Below are 19,143 nucleotides of genomic sequence, written 5' to 3'. Positions count from 1 at the left end.
CAGCACCAGGTATTGCAAAGACTATTCTTTCTCCATAGGATTGTCTTTGACCCTGTGTCAAAAAATTGTGCTTATTTTTGGGTTTTCTATTCTGTTCCACTAATCTTTAAGTCTATCCTTACACCATTATCACACTGTTTTGATCCTGTGGCTTTTCCCTACGACCAATGAAGTGATGATTAAAAAAATACAGTGATACGGTGAATCAAATTGATTTTAGAATGTTGAACCAACCTTTGATTCTTGGAGTAAATCTGACTTGATTATGATGAATCATTCTTTTTACAAATTATGACAATTTGCTAATATTTTGTTAAGGATATATATATACATATATTTATGAGAGTTATTGGTTTGTAGTTCTCTGCTATTATAATGCCTTTGTCTGATTTTGGCATCAAAGTAATTCCAACTTCATAAAATGAGTGGAAAAGTCTTCCTTCATTTTCTATTTCCTAAAGGAGATTGTTTAGGACTGTCATGTTTCTTCCTTAAGTGCTAGAAGAATGTGCCAATGATGCCGTCTAGACTGGGTGTTTTCTTTATAGGGAGGTATTTTAACTATACATTCAACTTCTTTAATAGACATAAAATTATGCAGGTTATTTACTCTTGACTGCATTTTGGTAGTTTGTTGCTCAAAGAACTTTTTCATTTCATTTAGGTTATCAAAATTATTGACAAATTTATTTATCCCTTATTATCCAGATAGTATCTGTCAGATATTCAGTAAACTCCCTTCTTTCATTCTTGGTTGTGATAATTTTTGTCTTCTTACTTTTTGTCTTGCTCAGTCAGGCTAGATGCTTATCAATTTTTGTATGCTTTGCAAAGAACCAAATTTTGGGCATATTAATTTTCCCCACTGTTTTTGATTTTTATTGGTTTAAGCTCTTATCTTTATTATTTCCTTACTTCTTCTTTTTGAGCTTTTTTTTTTTTTTTCCTTAAGACAGATTATTGATTAAAAACTTTTGGCTTCTAACATAAGGCATTAAATCTGATTTCTCTGTAGGTACTTCCTTAGCTGTATCTTACATATCATGTAGTGCATTTTCATTGTCATTCGATTCAAAATATTTCCCAATTTCCCTGTGACTGCTTCTTTGAGCCATGTGTTATTTAGAAATTTACTTAATTTCCAAAATTTGGGATTTTTGAAATTTTTGTTATTGATTTCTAGCTCACTTTGTTTGTGGTCACATAATATATTTTGTCTGACTTCGATGCTTTTAATTTTTTTTCTTAAGACCAGAAACTGGTCTGCTTCTGTGAATATTCAAGTATACCTGAAGAGAATCTGTATTCTGCTCTTGTTGGGTGAAGTGTTCCTCTTATATTTTCTTAAATGGCTATTAAATTCTTGAAAATAAAACTTCACAAAGAGAAGGAATAGGTCACATAAGGCAGGATTCAGAAATCTGATACTTCAATGCATCTGAAAAATCAAAAATTATATTTTATATAAAAAAATACTAGAATGATAGGTTTCAATGTGAAGTTAACCAAGTACATGTATATACAATTAATAGTGACATAAGAGACCACATACCAGCAAATAAATGCAGATAATGAATAAGTGACCTCTTCACATGCTTACATTCTAATCTGTTCCCAGTATGATCCAATGACCCACTGTTCATAATTCTCTAGCCACACTGGTTTTATTTTAGTTCTTCCAAGCAGCCATGATCTCTTGTCTCAGGATTTACTGAACATACTCTCTACATGGAAAATATGTTCTCCCTCTTTTTGTCTAATCCCTCTTCAACTTTCAGCATTCACCTTGAATTCACCTTCAGAAAGCCTTTTCTGACATGCTCTACAAAGATCAGGTCCTCCTCGTGCACATTTTCATGGCACCCTGTATCTTTCTTTCACAGAACTTACTATGACTGAAATGAAAAATATAAGGGCAGATTAGTTGAGATTATCAGAGATGCTATGACTTCTCGAAAGGTTCAGAATCATCAACTCAAAAAAGTTACCCAAATGAGACATACAGCAGCTAACTAAGCTGATTTAATTAATTTAAGCCTGGTTTTTAATGACTAGCATTTCTCTTGTGAAGACATCTCTGAAAGCAGAATTATAACTTCAGAAGAATGTTAAATGCATCTGGTTTCCATATTACATGCCTAACACATGCAAGAAAATATAATTTATAAAATGCTGCACATAGCAGGGCACACACAAAACGAACCAAAATGAGAAATTCCACTTTATTGCCTTCAAAGATCCTGATAAATGGATAAGGTGTCTGTTTCTCTAAGACATTCCTTGCTTTTGAAAGGAAAATCCATATACAAATCGCAAAAGTTTGGCTCAACTCCCTCCCCCCCCCAAATTGAATCCAAAAATTAATGCTTTAGAATCTATTAGTTTCTTGTAAATTTTCAGGCAAAGAATTTGGGTGAAGAGAGTGAGAGGAAAATCTTCGTCTTTCATGAATATTTGGAACCTTAATTTCTTTAAAAATAGCACTTGATAATATTACCAGGGAGCACTTGTAGGAAAACATACAGAGCTTCCTTGGCAATGGTGGTGGAAGAGCTGCCTTCCCCATGTCTCTCAGACTTACTTTGTAAATTATGTGAAACACTTTTAGACAGACACTGGCACTCATAAATTATACAGCTCATTTGCATATTCCAGTCATGAGACATTATGCAAAGTGACATGATTTGCATAATGGATTCCTCTTGTCGCTTCACTTGCTGCATGCTTTTAAAAAACAAAATGAAATAAAATGAAAGCATGAAAAGGTGGAAGCATCAAGTTTCCAGCTTTGCCTGTCTCCTTCCCAACTACAGCATCAATTGCTTTCATTTTCTACAGGATAAGGGGTAAAGGGGACACAAAGCAAAATCTACAAACCTACAAACAAACAAAAAGAGCCTTCATACGAATTTTGTTCTTAATTACAATGTACCTACTCTCTTAGTGAAATCCTTCACCATAAATCACCCATCGGAGTCAAGAGGAATGGGACCAAAACAAAACACTGGGATAACAGAGAAAGAAACTTTATGGAACTTTTTCCTTAAAAAAATAGCTTCTTTACATGTGATATTTAGGGAAGGGGTAGCCTTCCTCCTTGTAACTTAAAAAAAAAAAAAGTCCCCCGGCATTTTCTTATTATTGGGAAAAAAACATATTATAGATGAGATAAATGGTCTAGGGGAAGGGATTTTCCCCCCATGAGAACTTCTGAAGGGGTTTCCTGTTTTGGAAGACGAAGGGAGAAGAAAGACAGGGTGTGCTTGATTATTTAACAAAATATCGAATGGCTATATATACTGTAAGGATGAGGCAGCACCACGTCGACTTCTATCGGCTCTACTCCAATAAGCAGGCAACGTTCCCTCAGCAGTTGCCAGTTCTGCTGCGGGCTTTCCCTGCCCCCCTGCACCAGTGTGAAAGGCAGAGTGTGCCAAGCGGCTGGCGTCTGTACCCTGTGGGAAAAGTTAACTGTAATTCTTCGGCTTTTAAAATCAATTAACCCGTGTGTTAATTAACGTCAAGTCGACGGGAGGAGGAGGAGAAGAAGGGGAGGGAGGGAGGAAAGAAAAAAGCTGCAAGGGCGGATGGCAGAAGAGTTGGCACAGTGCCATCCATTCAGGGGCAACGCCACAGTTTCGTGTGATAGCAGCAGCGGGTATATGTTACGAGGGCCCTGTATGCGGGCCAGACAGTGCGGTAAAGCCAAGGGAGATTATCCAGACCCCCAGGAGCGAACAGCAAGCAGCAACCGAAGGCGCAAGTGCCAGGATTACAGCCTAGGCTGCTCCAACTATGAGCCCTTCCTCGGACCCAGGGACTCGGCTACTTGGGGTTTGGGGGTCTTCCACACCAAAGAGGCACAAAGCTGACTTTAATCACTTTCTTCCTTTAAACTTGATTCTGCCGCAGTGGAGCCAGCACAGCGGATGCTTTCACACCCAGCAAGACAAAGGCCGTCGTCTCCGCCATGACACTGTTCCGTTCCAAGCAGAGGCCGGGATCTTGGACTCCTTGAAAAATCAAAAGGAACCAAGGGAAACAAACAACAAATACAGCAACAAACAGAAAAAATTAACAACCACCAAAATCGTGTGCCCATTTGCCCATGCCAGGGGTGATCTGGGCATCTGTTGCAGCAGAAGGCGCTTGTGTCGGGCTGTTTTTTTCTTTTTGGGCAAGCTGTTGGTTTGTTTGCTATTCAACTTCGTTTATAATTAACTTAAAAAAAACCCCACCATTCAGCCTAGTCAACAACAAACAAAGAGAAAAAGCAGACATCGGAAGAGAAATGCCATAGGAAGCGGCGTGAATGCATGCCACAGCCGGTGCCACTTGCCATTTGGAAAACCTCAGGGAAAGATGCCAATTCTACAGCTCGGAAGAAGGCAGAGAAGGGAGCATAAAGGTCTACAAAGAGAAATCATAAGGAAAGAATACGGCTTGTACAATCCTGGATTGCAATTGCACACAGCTTCTGCTGGGAGAAGAGAGGGGATATTTAAATGGAGATATAGATGGGTATAAATTAAAAGATAGGCACCTATCGATTGCATATAGACACAGTTGTAAGGCTGTATGTGTATGTAAATGCACATTATTTTCAGACAAATTAAACATTTAGATATGTATATATTTTTGTTATAGGTATGGGTGTGTATATAGGTATGTATGTTTATGCATATATACACATATGTGGGATGTATGCATGTGTGAGAAAAAAGGAGAGGACAGAGAAGGAGAGAGAAGGAAACGTGTGTATGTGCATGTATGTGTGTGCATACAATCCCACTTTTTGACCCAGGTATACACAGAAGACAAAATAAAAATCATACTCGAGCAGCAAGCAGGCAGTCAGAGATTTATCTACATTCACTGCTATCACCAGGGAGATGAATGGGGCCGATCTGAAGCCCTTTTACAAGATCCACTATGGGAGTGAAGGAGGAGGAGGGATGCCACACAGACATGCACAAACTTGAAGGCAGAGGGATTTGGAAGGTGCTACTTAGGAAACCCTGGTGGCATAACGCAGGGGAGAAGAAGAGGAAAGAAGGGGAAAGAGGCTTGTTTCTCTCTATGTTTTAGGTGGTCGTTTAAAAAAAAAATCTGAGAAAGGGTTTCAGGAAACAGCTGGTACTTACGTTGTCTGCGTTGCTGTGGATCCTGAAAGGTGTTCTGTTGGCACCAGGCGCTGAGCCAGGGGCAGGCGCTGGAAACAAAAGGGAGAGACAAAAAAAAAAAAAATAATAATAAAGTCATTCTATGGGAATATTAATTGCTGCTCTTGTGGATTTTACAAAACACACAAACTGTTTTCTTTTTCTTTCTTTCTTTTTTTAAATGTGGATTGGCGCGTGTCCCTTTCGCATGGAATATACAAGTAGTATGGGATTTACAGCCCAGTACGGGACTCAGGATTAACCGCGCTGGCATCTTTTGGGCATATTCTTCCTTTTAATGAATGAGCTTTCGCTGTTAATGAGGAATAATCGTTTGGCTAATGAGCTTTGAAACATTAAGAGAAAAGAGGTTTTTTTCCGTTAATCGCTCTGGTGCGACTGCATGGATGGATTACAAAAGACAGCAATAGGAATGCAGTACAAAGGGGGGGACCTCTCCTGGAGTGGGAGAAGCACCGAGATGGGTGATGTGTCCCTGCGTCTTTCCTTCCTTCTTGTTCTTTCACTCTGCCAACTGCTATGGGTTTCCATAACTCCGCAATCAAAGTGGATGGTCGGGAAGGATTATTACAAAGAGTGAAGCCTCCGCTGTTAATGTCTCCAGTGTTTAATCATCATACAGTAGAATGGTTTTATGCATATTTCATTTGCATATCATTAAACCGTGTTAGCGAGGGGCATTCAGAGCCAGGAGAAGTACAAAGTTGGGGAGAGAGGGAAGAAAAAAAGGTCCCTATGATGCTTATCTTCAAACAGGGACTCGTTCCATGATCTGTCTTCTACTTTTGCTAAAATCATTATGACTTGGAAGCCTTTGAAGTTGGATACAACCTTGGATTCTTCTAATTCCTGCAGAGCGGTATATTTTTAAAAACAGCAGAAATGTTCCTGCACTAGACAATTAAAGGAATATAAACTCCAGTGGGTTGAAACTAGTAGCTCTTTGGGGAATGCAGTGGCAGAGGCTTCTACAAATACCAACAGTTAAAAAAAAACAATAAAGAGCATCATATTAAAACAAAAGACAACGAAGACAAGAAATATTAACATGTGGATTATATTTGTTTCTTTTGGGGGGTAATGAACTAAAGAGAATGAAGAAGCCATCGGTAATTTATCCCTTCCTTAATGAACAGTCACTTTTTTGTATGTGTTTGTTTTTGTTCTTTCTTTTAAGGGGGATGTTGTCACTTTTGAAGCAATTAGTCAATTATTTTGTAGCTCTGATCTTTTTCTCCTGCACCCGACAGGAAAGAAAGGTGGTGGTTAGGGAATATATGTGTATTGGGGGGATTTGTGGGGAGAGAGGAATACAGTGAGTTCTTTGTAGATCTAATACATGCACAACATATTAATTGGGAGCTTTTAAAGCTTGCTCAATAGGCTGTTTCATTCCTGGTAAAACAGCAGCTGGTTAGCCACTGTTGGTGACTCTTCAAATATCACTTTAAGTATTTTTATTCTGTCACTGTTGTTGTTGTGTTGTTTTGTTTTGCCATGGTCAAGAATGAGAATATCATGTCATCTCTTCTTTATCAAGTCTCTTCTCTCCTCCATCATCTTCTTCACTTCCAATTTCCAAACTGTAAAACAATGTTGGTTTAATATTGAATCCTGGTGCACAGTTTCACTGGCACAACTTGATTTGGAAATGAGATGCTGTTTTATATTTAAATTACCCCACTCCTCCCTTATCCTCCAAAGCTTTGTCTCTGCTATGAATATTCAGATGAGGCATGATGTGATTACACTGTACAATTACTCCTATCCATAGTGGTGGCAGGGGCTGCTGGGGAGACAGAGAGCCAGACAGCCTCCAAGCCAATACGGAGTTTGTTTTCGGTATTTTTCCTATCTCCTTGGCGCTGCGGCACATGCAGATGTCGCTGTTGTTCTTTATAAGCCCTAATGATATGCAAAAGCATAACGACTCGGTTTGGATGCAAAGCATCAACGAAATATTATGAATGTCTTTAAGAAAAGGGGAGAAAAAATCCTGACTGAAGGAATGTCCACATAAATTATTTTTATTTAAATGAATTCAAAGGATGGGGTGAGGGCAAGTCAGAAGGAGTCACATGGAAAACATGCATAATATTAATATGCATAAAGAGTTCTCACCGAGGAGAAGAAGCTCCTCAGTACAGCTCATGGGACAAACTGGTTCATTAGGAAATAGCTCAGAGCGACTACAGCATTTTGCTATTTCAATTTTTTCCTTATTTTAAATGAAGAGTCAGACAGATGTGTTTTCTTTGCATGGCAGCTTCGAGATGGATCCAATCTGTGAAATTTGCTGCCCAAATAGCATTTCTAATGGAAACTGGAACTAAACAAGGGCACGGATGTGGAAGGGAGAGAAGAGAGAATATACGAAGAGGAGTATATTCAGAGCCACAGCATAATGTTTTATTGTACAGGAGGTTTTCAGAAACCATCCTTACTTTGTTAGTCTCAGATGGGGGCTCCTGTTGCAGGGAGCTATCAGGGTTTACCAAGATGAGCACCGAGACAGGCCCTTCTAGGTCTGAGGCTGAGGAAAGCAGCGGCAACTTGGTGCCTGTCCCCCACCAAGCTGTCAAGAGCTCGGAAGCCAAAAGCACAGCTACTCCTAATTTGGGGATGCAGTAGAGTGCCTCCTGGTCCAGGTATTTGTGACAGAGGGGAATTCTTGGTGCTATCATAGTATACATTGCTAAAGAGTAGATGGAATCATCTGGGTGCTTAAGCAGGCCTGATACTGTTCATGCCGGTTAATTATCAGGGTAATGATTACTGTGGTTTGCTAACATTTTCAGAATGCTGAAATTACTAGTGTGGATTAGTGCATGTTTACAATGCATAGAAATGAACAAATAGTGAAAGGGCCTATTGGTTTGATTCAGAACTTATAAAGTATTACAAATATTACTAACAGCCTTAAAGGATTAATAAAGAAAACCAAAGCAAGAAGTCACAGTCAGAAATAAAGAGAATTCATCACTTCCTTGCTCAGGTGGACATAGTTCAAATTACTTTGGTAATTCAGGTTAAAACAATTTCATACTTCTGTTTAAATTACCTAAAGACAAAGACAGTTTTGCTCTAGTCTGTGTATCTGTACAAATTTCTACTTTGAATGCATAATGTTAACCTGGAACCGGTCTCTATTTATATATGAGCATGTAAGCATGTTCTAAATTTTGCTGCTCTTCATCCATTCATCTCCAAAACCTCCATTTATGAGTATTCTTTATAACACACACACACACACAAATTCTGTGATACGATTCTCAAGAGGTACAGCATAACAAACTAGAGTACAAGGACTTAATGATTATGTGGAGAATGGCTATTTAATCTGAATCTGAACCAGGCCTTTAACCTCTTATCTTTTCCATCTTTGTTGACAGAATTATGTCTGTTAAATATTGAAACAATGCATGTAAAGAATTTAGCATTGTGTTTGCACGTAAGCACTAAATACTGTATTTTATTGTTGCTATGTTACTGTTATTTCAAGTGTATTGGTTGGTATTTGAGAGAAATAAGGAGGGAAATAACATTCAGTCTTTACTAAATAGTGATGCATATAAAAGTTTAATGAGAAAGCATTTAATATGTTTCCATGGTGGATAGACCACAACTTATCAGCAATCAAAAGTTAAACTATAGCTTATATTAATGCAGTTCATAATAGATTCTTGAAAAGTTTTCTTAAAAATTGTATGTGTAATTCTGAAATAATGATTACGTTGCATGGGATCTATAATCTGATAAGAGTTCTATCATGGTTGGTGTATGGGAACTGAGAGGATGGCTATAATAACCGAGAGATGCTCATTATTTACCATGTTTACAGGACAATGCCAACTTTTAGTGTTTTTCAAAAAAAGTGATTCTTTGAATAGGTAAAATATTATTTTAAAAATATTAATAATTTAAGTAATGTAGAAAGGAGAAATTCTCTCTCCAGTCCCTCCTCTAGACATGAGTTTCTAACTTCACCCCCAATTGGTAATACTTTTACTGGTCTCTTGTTTTTCCTTCCAGGTATACTATGGTATCCCCAGATACTAATAAGATATTAATATATTTTCCTTCCCATGTTTTTGTATACACAATGCAGTTTTTGAAAGGTAACTTAGAATTTTAAAAAAATGCAATAATTTCATCTGTGAATAGATTGCTTAATGTCTTCATTTCCAGTAACCATGTCCATTAATTTTGTCTTTAGCTTGCCTTATTTTATTGGTAAGGACATCTATCACCATGCTGAATAGAAGTGGTATGTGGGGGCAATGCACATTTTTGCCGTGCTTCCAACCTTAGGAGACATCATTGCCTTGTTCCTGAACTGAGGGGAGAAAAAATGCAGTCTTTCATCATTCAGACAGATATCTTTATCAAGTGAAAAAGGTTTCCTTCTTGCTAACTTGCTAAGAACTGTTCTAAAATCATGAATGGTTGTTAAATTGTGTCAAATATCTTTTCTGCCTCTGTTGAAACAAATTAACAGCTTAAAGTTACTGGCATGGTGAACTGCAGTGACTGATTTTTATGTTAAACCAACCTTGCAATCCTGGGACAAACACTACTTGGTCATGATCGATTGATTGAGGGACCAAACTATCAATCATATATATATGTATATAAGTACATTGCATATTTGACCTGCTAATATTTTTTTGTTAAGGATTTTTTGAATCCATGCTCATGAGAGATATTGGTCTATAATTTTCTTTCCTTGAAATGACTTTGTTTGGTATTGTTATTAGGGTCTTGTTGGCTTTATGGAATTAGTTGGAAAGTGTCCTCCTCTATACCCTGAAAGAGTTGGTGTAAGATTGCTATCATTTTATTGTTGAATGTTGGATAGATATACCAGTGAAACTACTGGGGCTGCAGATTGTGGGGCAATTTTCCAATCATAGATTTGATTTTTAAGAAAATGATTTAGATCTTCAGATTTTCAGTTTCTTATGTCAATTTTTACAAGTTTTGTTTTTTGAGCAATTTATCTGTTTCATCTTAATTATCAGATTGATCAGAACAAAGGTGTTCATAATGTCCTGGTATTACCCTACATTTGCCTGTCACAATTTTAGTAATGTCCCTTTTCATGTGTATTGGTGATTTCTGTTTTCTTCCCTTTTTTCTTGGTCTTTTATAAATCACTTTTATTAATCTTTTCAAAGAATCAACTTCTGTCTGTTGATTTTTCTTTGATGTCTACTCCTAATTTTATAACTTCCTTTCTTCTGCTTACTTTGGGTTTAATTTCTTTCCCTTTAGATTCACAATGTTGAATCTTTGATAATAAATTTTACACTTTTTTTTTCTAACATAAATATGTAGAACTATATACCTCCCTCTAAGGATTGCTTTAGTTGCACCCCACATGCTTTAATAAGATGTATATTCATTATCATTTATTTGAGATTAAAAACACAATTTCTCTTGCAATTTCTCCTTGGGCACTTATGCTATTTGGAAGTATGTTGCTTATTTCCAAATATCTGGTTATTTTATAGGCATCTTATTACTGTGGATTTCTAATTTAATACCACTGCATTCAGGGAATATATTCTGTAAATTTCAATTTAAGGCTTGTTTTATGGACCAATATATAGTCTATCTTCTTGAAATTTCATGTGTACTTGAGAAGATATTCTGCTATTTATTTCCTTGATTATACAGTTGATTTCTATTATCTTCTGTTCTTATCTTTTTTCTTCTACTTTCTTTGGGTTTCCTTTCTATTCTATTTCTGATTTTCTGAGGAGGTATTTATATCATTGACTTTCAGCCTATTTTTCTTTTTAAACGTTTGTTTAAAGGCTATACTGTTCCCTCTAAGCATAGTTTTAGATGTAATTATCAGGTTTTCACATGACAAATTATCATTTTCCCTTGGTTCAAAGTATTTCCCAATTTACACCATAATTTCCTGTTCAGCCTATGTGTTATTCAGAAGTTTATGGCTTAAATTCCATGCCTCTGAGGATTCACAAAATTTTTAGTTATCTTACTATTAATTGATTTTTAGTTTCTTATTCTTGCTTTCCAGATTTCTGTCATGATAGTCTACTTTGAATGATTTAAACCTTTTGACTGTTTTTCAGACTTGTTTTATGGTCAATTTGGGCAAATGTCTACTTGAAATAAATGAATCCTGCCATTGTTAGATGCAGTATTCCACATATAACTAAGTTATGTTGGATAATTATGTTGTTTAGTTTACCTATATTCTTACTGATTTTTTTGTTTGCTCTATATTTGTTTTATTGGTTATGACAAGAAAGATGTGTTAAAGTCTTACACCAAAATGTGAATCTGTGTACATTTTTTTTAGTTTTGCCAATTTTTGGTTCATATATTTTGTGACTATGTTATTAAATGCACACAAATTAAGAATATTCTGTTTAACTGACCCTTTAATAATTATGCCATATACACCTTTATATCTTATCTTAAAATCTACTTTGTCTAATGGTAATATAACTCTTCTAGTTATATTTTGGTATAGTTGGATTTTTAAAATCTTGTTACCTTCAACTTTTTTTTAGTTGGATTTTACCTCCTTTTTTGTTGTTTTTCTTGATACATTATGCTTTAGTCCAATCTAACAATTTTGTCTTTTAACAGAATTGAGTCCATTTATGTTTAATGTAATTACTGATATACTTTAAATTATATACATATCACATTATTTGTTTCCTACTTGTTATACCTGATATATGTTCTTCCACTCCTTTTTTGTATTCCTTGAAATTAATAAAAAAAAATTTCTTATTCCATTTTCTTCTGTTAGCTTATTAGTAATACATTATTTTGCTTTTAAGTGTTACCCTAAACATTACAACATGCATCCCTGACTTACTATAGTCTATTTATTATAAATTACTGCTTTTACCACTTCCCAGACAATATTACAACTTTAGTCTCATTTTGTTGACTCCCTCCCACCTTTTATGTTTACTGCTAACATGCATTTTAATTGTTAATGTATTTTAAATCTCACAAGATATTTTAGTTATTTTACTGTGCAGTTAAAATTCATTTAAACTCACCAACATATATGCCTTGTGCATCATGCTTTGTTCCTTCCTTCATTTCCATGTTCCCTTCTGGGAATGCTTTTCTTCTATCTGAAGAATTCACTTTGGTATTTTAGGACAAGTCTGCTGCTCATAAGTTCTCTCAGTTCTTGTTTGTCTAAAAAATTAATTCATCTTCAGTTCTGAAGGATAGTTTCACTGAGTATAGAATTCTAGATTGGCAGTTCTTTTCTTTCAGTATTTTAAAGATGTCATTCCATTTGCTTTGGGTCCCCATCATTTCTGTTGAGAAGTCAGCAGTCAGTCGTATTGTTGCTTCTGTGAAATAATACGTCTTTACATTCATTTAAGGTTTTGTCTTCATTTTTCACTTTCAGCAGTTTTACAGATGTGCCTAGGTGGATATGCTTTTCTTTGTATATATTGTGCCTGGGTTATCTGTGGCTTGCTATTTTTTCCTCCCTTTTGGAAACTGTTGTTCTTATCAGTTTAAATACTATTTTTATTACAATCTCTCTTTTCCTTGTAGGATTCCAATTACAACTGTGTTAGACATTTTTAATATGTCTCATGTATTTTATGCTGTTTATTTTCCATATTTTTATCTCTTTATGTTTTGGCTTGAATTTTTTTAACTGATCATATAATAATCCTGTCTTCATCTGTTTCCAATCTGCTGTTAAACCTAGTTATAGGTGCCTTAATTTCAGTTATTATGTTTTTCAGTTCCAGAATTTGTTTGATTTTTTTCGTGAGATGCAGTTCTTTTGTTCTCCAAAGTATCATTTTAGGGGTAAATAGCTATTTCTCAAAACTCCAGTATCTGGTTTACTGTACAGGTCTGTTTCTACTGTTTGCTTTTTGTTTACCCCCTCTTTTGTTCCCGTTTCTTGATATTTCTGGAAATTATTAAATGAATGCCAGATATTGTGTGTGTGAAAGTTTTAGAGGCTCTGGATGATGCTATCTTCCTCTGAAGAAAATGTACCGTATCATCTAAAGCAGAAAGGCAAAGCAAGGGCAGATCACCTCAATCCAGTAAGTGAATAAGTTGATTTAAAGTTAGACTGTTGTCTTTGTAAAGTGTACATCTGGTTCACCTCATCTCCTAGATCACATTTCCTTGACAGCTCTTGAACTCCAATTTTTGTCTTCCTAGCACTTTAAGAATGCTGAAAGCTCTATTTAGCTCTCAGTAACTTTCTGATCTGCTTCTTAGCATCTTATCTTAAACAAGGAAAACTGAAAGTTTGAAATATACTGTATTACAGAATTCTTTTGAAATAATGCTATCAAAAAAGGAAGTGAGGGTCTTTGTTCTTTGTGAACTTGAATTTACTCCTAGTGATCAAAATTCCCTTTTCCAAGTGTTTATAAAATAACTTTTAAATAACTGATTTCACAATGAAACTCAACATTTTTGAAAATTAGGAACGATTTTTTTTCCTTTTATTCAGGCTATTGGCACCTCTCCCAATCTGCCTATTTTCTCAAAAATGTGTAATTCCTCAAGCCCAACTGCAGATAAAGTTACACAAGCTCAGCTGCAAAATCATAGTACTTTTGAAAGTAATATATCTTCTTATTCTTGTCCTTTCCTATCTAAAGTTCATTCTTATTTACAGAGAAAAAAATAAAGAATAATTCATTTTCTCTCTCTCAATCCCTCCTATTATCTCTTTTAGTAATTCCTTAATAGAATGTCAAAATCCTGAAAGTCTCCCTTTTACTTTTCCCTAAAAACTCCCAAATTCTCTCCTTTATATGCCCATTCTTCTATCTTTTATATTCATTTATTATCTAAAATAATCAAATAGATCCCTATGAAATCACATTGCTCTCCTTTATCCCCTTAGCCTTTTCCCTGATGATTTTTAAATTTTATTAATCAATTACTAAGTTCTTACTAATGTACTTAGTATGTCTCAGACTCAGTTAAACAAAAAGACATAATCCTGACTTAAAGACTGGTATGCAATATAGGCAATAAGCCAATTACAATATAATGTGATAGGTGTCAGGTGCAATTTTAGTGTTTGTAGGTCCTCCTATTTTTCTTGAGTTACCTTTTTATTTATTTATTTATTTATTTTTATTTTTAAATTTTTCAATATATGAAATTTATTGTCAAATTGGTTTCCATACAACACCCAGTGCTCATCCCAAAAGGTGCCCTCCTCAATACCCATCACCCACCCTCCCCTCCCTTCCACCCCCCATCAACCCTCAGTTTGTTCTCAGTTTTTAAGACTCTCTTGCACTGTTGGTGGGAATGCAAATTGGTGCAGCCACTCTTGAGTTACCTTTTTAGAGATGATGTCCCTAAAGTTCTATGTATCCTTAATCTAAATATTTAAAAATCTGTCTTCCTGAAGTCCAGGATAACATTGCCCAAAAGAACTTTCTGCAATGATGGAATTGTGATGTCTAATAGGGTAGCCACTGGCTAGTAACAACTGAAAACTGAATCTTTAGTTTCATTTAATTTTAATCAAAGGAGCTAACTTATTGGACAGGTAGCTGTAGGGCATATGTCTGATTATGTCCAATATTCATCATTCTTGGATATTTTAAGCTCTAAGATTAAATGACTACTTTCTTCCAGGGTTATTATTTCTTTTTTTTTTTTTTTTACCTCTCTGAGAAGTTCTCACTTGTTGATCAAAATTAAGTTCACATAATTAGTCTTCCTATCATTTCTCCCATCTACTGAGGATGCAAATTATTAGCAAGGCAAACCATGAATCTATCAGAAATTCTACTTTCAGATGAGACTTTGGGCATGCAATTGAACAGTTGACTCTATATGATCATTATATCATAAGTTTGCACTTTTTAAAGGATCTGAACCAGGATTGCTAGATATATTATCTTTACTTGGCCAAAGAAATTGTAGAACGTCTGCCCTAAGCAATACCTAATTTTATGCTTATTTCTGACACCTCTTTTTATGCTTACCCAAATGTTTTCTACCATGTTTCCACTCAAATTCTGCCCCCTATTGTCATAATAGTTATTAATGAACGCTATAACAAAAGTAAGGAGTGCAGTTTGTGATAATGAAGATATTAGGGATTAACAACATCACTTTTAATTCATTAGCACAATGCCTGTGTTTGTTTACATGTCCAGATAGATACATATATAATACATATATTTCATAACTTTGCATGAAAGAGGAATAGTGTTATTCAGAAGATTAAAATAAATGGCTAATTTAATGAATGCAGCATAAGGAATTTATAAAGTGATGGGTGTCCTATATTGAGAATTAATTAACAAAAAAGATGTAAAAGTTTTTATTGGGTTTTTAGAAGAAAATTGAAAAATACTATTTTAATAGAATTAGATGTTATGTTTTTTGAAGATGAATGAGAGATAATACAGAAATCACCTGGACTCTCATAATAGTCTAAGTATTGTGCTTCTTTATGTGTTCACAGCATACATAAAATACTTGAACTGATTTATAGACAGGTACTTAACTTTTTTCCTAATGAAATATAGACAAGGACTTAATATTTTTTTTCTAATGAAACATGTCTAGTTGTCGATATTTTAGTGTACATCGATGTGCAGACATAATAGTTCAGATTATGGATTAACATAAAGCTAGGATTCTGTAATGTGTAGCTCTAATTATGATGGTTTATGACCTCAAAAATATGTTAGCAGCTTTTCCATGGTGTCTTGTGGCAATTATTTCAAGAGATTCTACATGTCAGTAGACATTATTTAAGAGAATCTTGCTTTAAAAAATTTCATGCTAAAAAATTCAAGATTGAAAGCAGATAATTAGGCAATTAGTCATATTACAAACTAATTCTTTACTTTGTTATAGGATTCACCCAGAAATAATACGCTCTTTTATACACTGAAAATGGTATTATGTTTAAAAATTTTTTTAAATTATTTATAATTTTTCAGAAAAACTTTTGTTACAAAGAGTAAGATACACCTTTATTTGGTATAAGAACGCCATATTTATTGACAAGGTTATAATAAAGGTGCTTCAAATTCATTACTACAATTATAATTATACCTTATATTTATCTAGAACTTTACAGTGTACAAAGTACCTTGATACATAAGGTTTCTTTGAAAAGAAAGGCATCACCTTCTAAGGCATTTCGTTCTATGAATAATGATGCTCTTAAAATGGGAAAAGACACTATGCCTGTAATTTTTATAATATAAATTTTTTTTAATGTTTTATTTTTGAGAGAGACAGAGTGCGAGAGGGGGAGGGGCAGAGAGAGAGGGAGACACAGAAGCTGAAGCAGGCTCCAGGCTCTGAGCTGTCAGCACAGAGCCTGATGTGGGTTGGAACTAACAAACCATGAGATCATGACCTGAGGCAAAGTCGGGTGCCTAATCGACGGAGCCACCCAGGCGCCCCATATAATTTTTATAATATAAAACAGCCCTTGTTATGCTGAGCTTCTCAAAAGGCCATATGGCCAACCACAGGCTTTAGAGTCATTAAGACCTCTGTTAGAATCCTAGTTTTATTTACTTACTAGCTATGTGTCCTTGAGCAAGTCACTTAACTTATATATGCTTTATTTTCCTCATCTGTGAACTTGAAATTCTAACCTAATAAAATAAGATTAAGGGAAAACATTTATATATCCTAAAGCAAGACCTAGCATACAGTAGGAACTCAATCGTTAATAACGATAATAATACTAGCTACTATTATTAAAATTATCTACATTTTCTCACTGACATTATCACATTTCAATAAAAATATGCAAAGGAAGTGATTAGATATGAGACAATGACTGGTCTGATATAGATGAAGTCAGGAAGAGAAGTAGAAGTAAAAATCTGTTTCAGAAGCAAATTAGATAGTACAACCAAGGGAAATGGAACTCATTAAGGAATCTGGCATGACATGCACACAGGTTTGAATTTACAATGTTTCAATAGGGTAGAAAGCTATACCAGTAGCACCACAGGTAATTTTGTCTTAGGAAGAGTAAAATGGAAGTACATGTGGGATGTCAATGTTGAATGAAAGAAAAAAAATGGACAGTATTTGTGAAATAAGGAATAGTAGATAAAATGGGGCAGAGTGCATGGAACATGAGGCTGGAATAATGTGACATGTATAAGAAAATTATCTTAGATTTATCATACTGATTATGAGAACAAGGATAAAAGCTTGACCTGCAAACAAGTTTTGCATAAAAAGACCTGTTCCAGAGTAAAAGACCCTAATGAGTCTCCTCACAAATGTGTGCTCTCAATTAAACAAGGAGCCTCAATTTAAAGTATTTATTGCTTAAAGTAACCCATAATTATTATTAAACAACTGAAATTATATGTCCTATTTACATAAAATTAATGACTTCTTTGCATTAATAACACTTGCTCATTTTGATTTTGTCTTGATGTTCTTCTTGAGAACATTTAGGTAGAGAATTAACATTATTTGAAGGTCCATTATATAGGTGTTCATATAAACTATATATTTTTATTATGCTTATATTACAGATATGAAAGACTGGTGAAAGGTCTAAAATAGCTAATACATGGCAGAAGTAGATACAAACAAGATTTTTTAAGTTGTAAACAAATGTTCTACCTCCAATCTCCTCATGCCTTTTCCAGATTAAATATACTAGGTTCTAGTAGAAAATTCAGAATGTACACTAAGTGAAGGTAGCATGCTAAAAAATGCAGAAATGAGTTACTGCCATAGGATAATACATGTATCTGATTAGTAGTAGGCACTGAAGAAACATTACTTGTTCAAGCATTGTCCAATTCATCCTCTATGTCCTCCCCCAAAGGAGTTCACCATTTTAGGGGTTCATAAATTATATTAAATATCAAGGAAAAACAATAGTAGCTTGCTTGAAAACATCCTAACAGCTGCGCAGGGCACACAATAAGCACTCAATACATGTCTGACTTATCTGATTTAAAAAACGAGTCATTAAATATTGAAAATCATTTCATGGCACAGAAAGCAAATCAGCCAACATTCAAAAATAAAGTACACAGTTATAAAGAGAACAAGAACACTAAGGTGTTGGTATATTATCTTTGACTATCTTTTATGATTCCCCTAGACAAAGGATGTCAAAGCAAAGAGAGAACCATGTTTGCTCACTGTAAGCATACATTTAGTCTACAGATTTAAAGGCTGTTTTGCACATTGGGTCTATAGAGAGACAAGCGATTGCTCTCTGTTGCAATTCCAAAGTCCATCTTCTTTACCTCATCAATTTGCAGCTTGGTAGGGGTGAGGGTAAGGGAAGAGTTATGCTGGACTCTCAGGAGCAAGGGGCTGTTTTTCTGCCTGTCATTCGACCAACCTCCCAGAATAAATTGCTACTTAGAAAAAGGAAAGTCAAACATTTATGAAACATATTGCTGTTCAGAAAAAAAATAAGAATTGTTTTGCAAATAGTAGCACTATTAAAAGAGGGAAGGGAGAATAGCATCAGTCATTTTATATTACATATAAGCAGTTTATTAAAGAATTAAATATTTATAGACTATAAAGCAAGGCAGGCGATGAGTTGCAAACAGCTTGCTGAGAAGTACATTATAAAACAATGAGTCTGTCAGTGATTGATAAAGAATGGGGAGTGCAAGTGCTTTATAAAATCCCTAAGTTAGCTACAAATTTCCAGACTAGCAAAACAGGACACGGTAGCCAGCAATGTCACACCAACTCAGGCTGTTGTATTTGCTAAAGGCCTTCAGTGAACAAAATGTTTACTTCTGCTTTGATCCTTCCACCACTAATACAGGGGAAAGGACTGCAAAGCACGCAGAACTTTTATGCAAGGACTTTATGGATACAGTTCGAAACTAATAGATGTTAGATCTAGATACCCACATAACTTACCTCATTTTCTTTTCTTACTAGATAAATAAGGCTATGGGATTTTGAAAAAAGATAT

General features: G+C 35.0%; 1 long non-coding RNA gene across 1 annotated transcript in view; it reads right to left on the bottom strand.

Moving 5' to 3' along the window:
- LOC131498850 (uncharacterized) overlaps positions 1-19,143 on the bottom strand; it is a 206,541-nt gene that overhangs the window by 3,558 nt on the left and 183,840 nt on the right. The window contains exons 3-4 of the long non-coding RNA XR_009255615.1: positions 5,145-5,212; positions 1,290-4,013 (exon numbers count right to left, since the gene is read on the bottom strand). This is a non-coding gene — a long non-coding RNA (uncharacterized LOC131498850). The remainder of the gene's footprint in view (positions 1-1,289; positions 4,014-5,144; positions 5,213-19,143) is intronic.

This window comes from Neofelis nebulosa, chromosome 17 (genome assembly GCF_028018385.1).
Source record: "Neofelis nebulosa isolate mNeoNeb1 chromosome 17, mNeoNeb1.pri, whole genome shotgun sequence".
NCBI lineage: Eukaryota > Metazoa > Chordata > Mammalia > Carnivora > Felidae > Neofelis > Neofelis nebulosa.
This window is presented reverse-complemented; position numbering and strand designations above follow the sequence as displayed.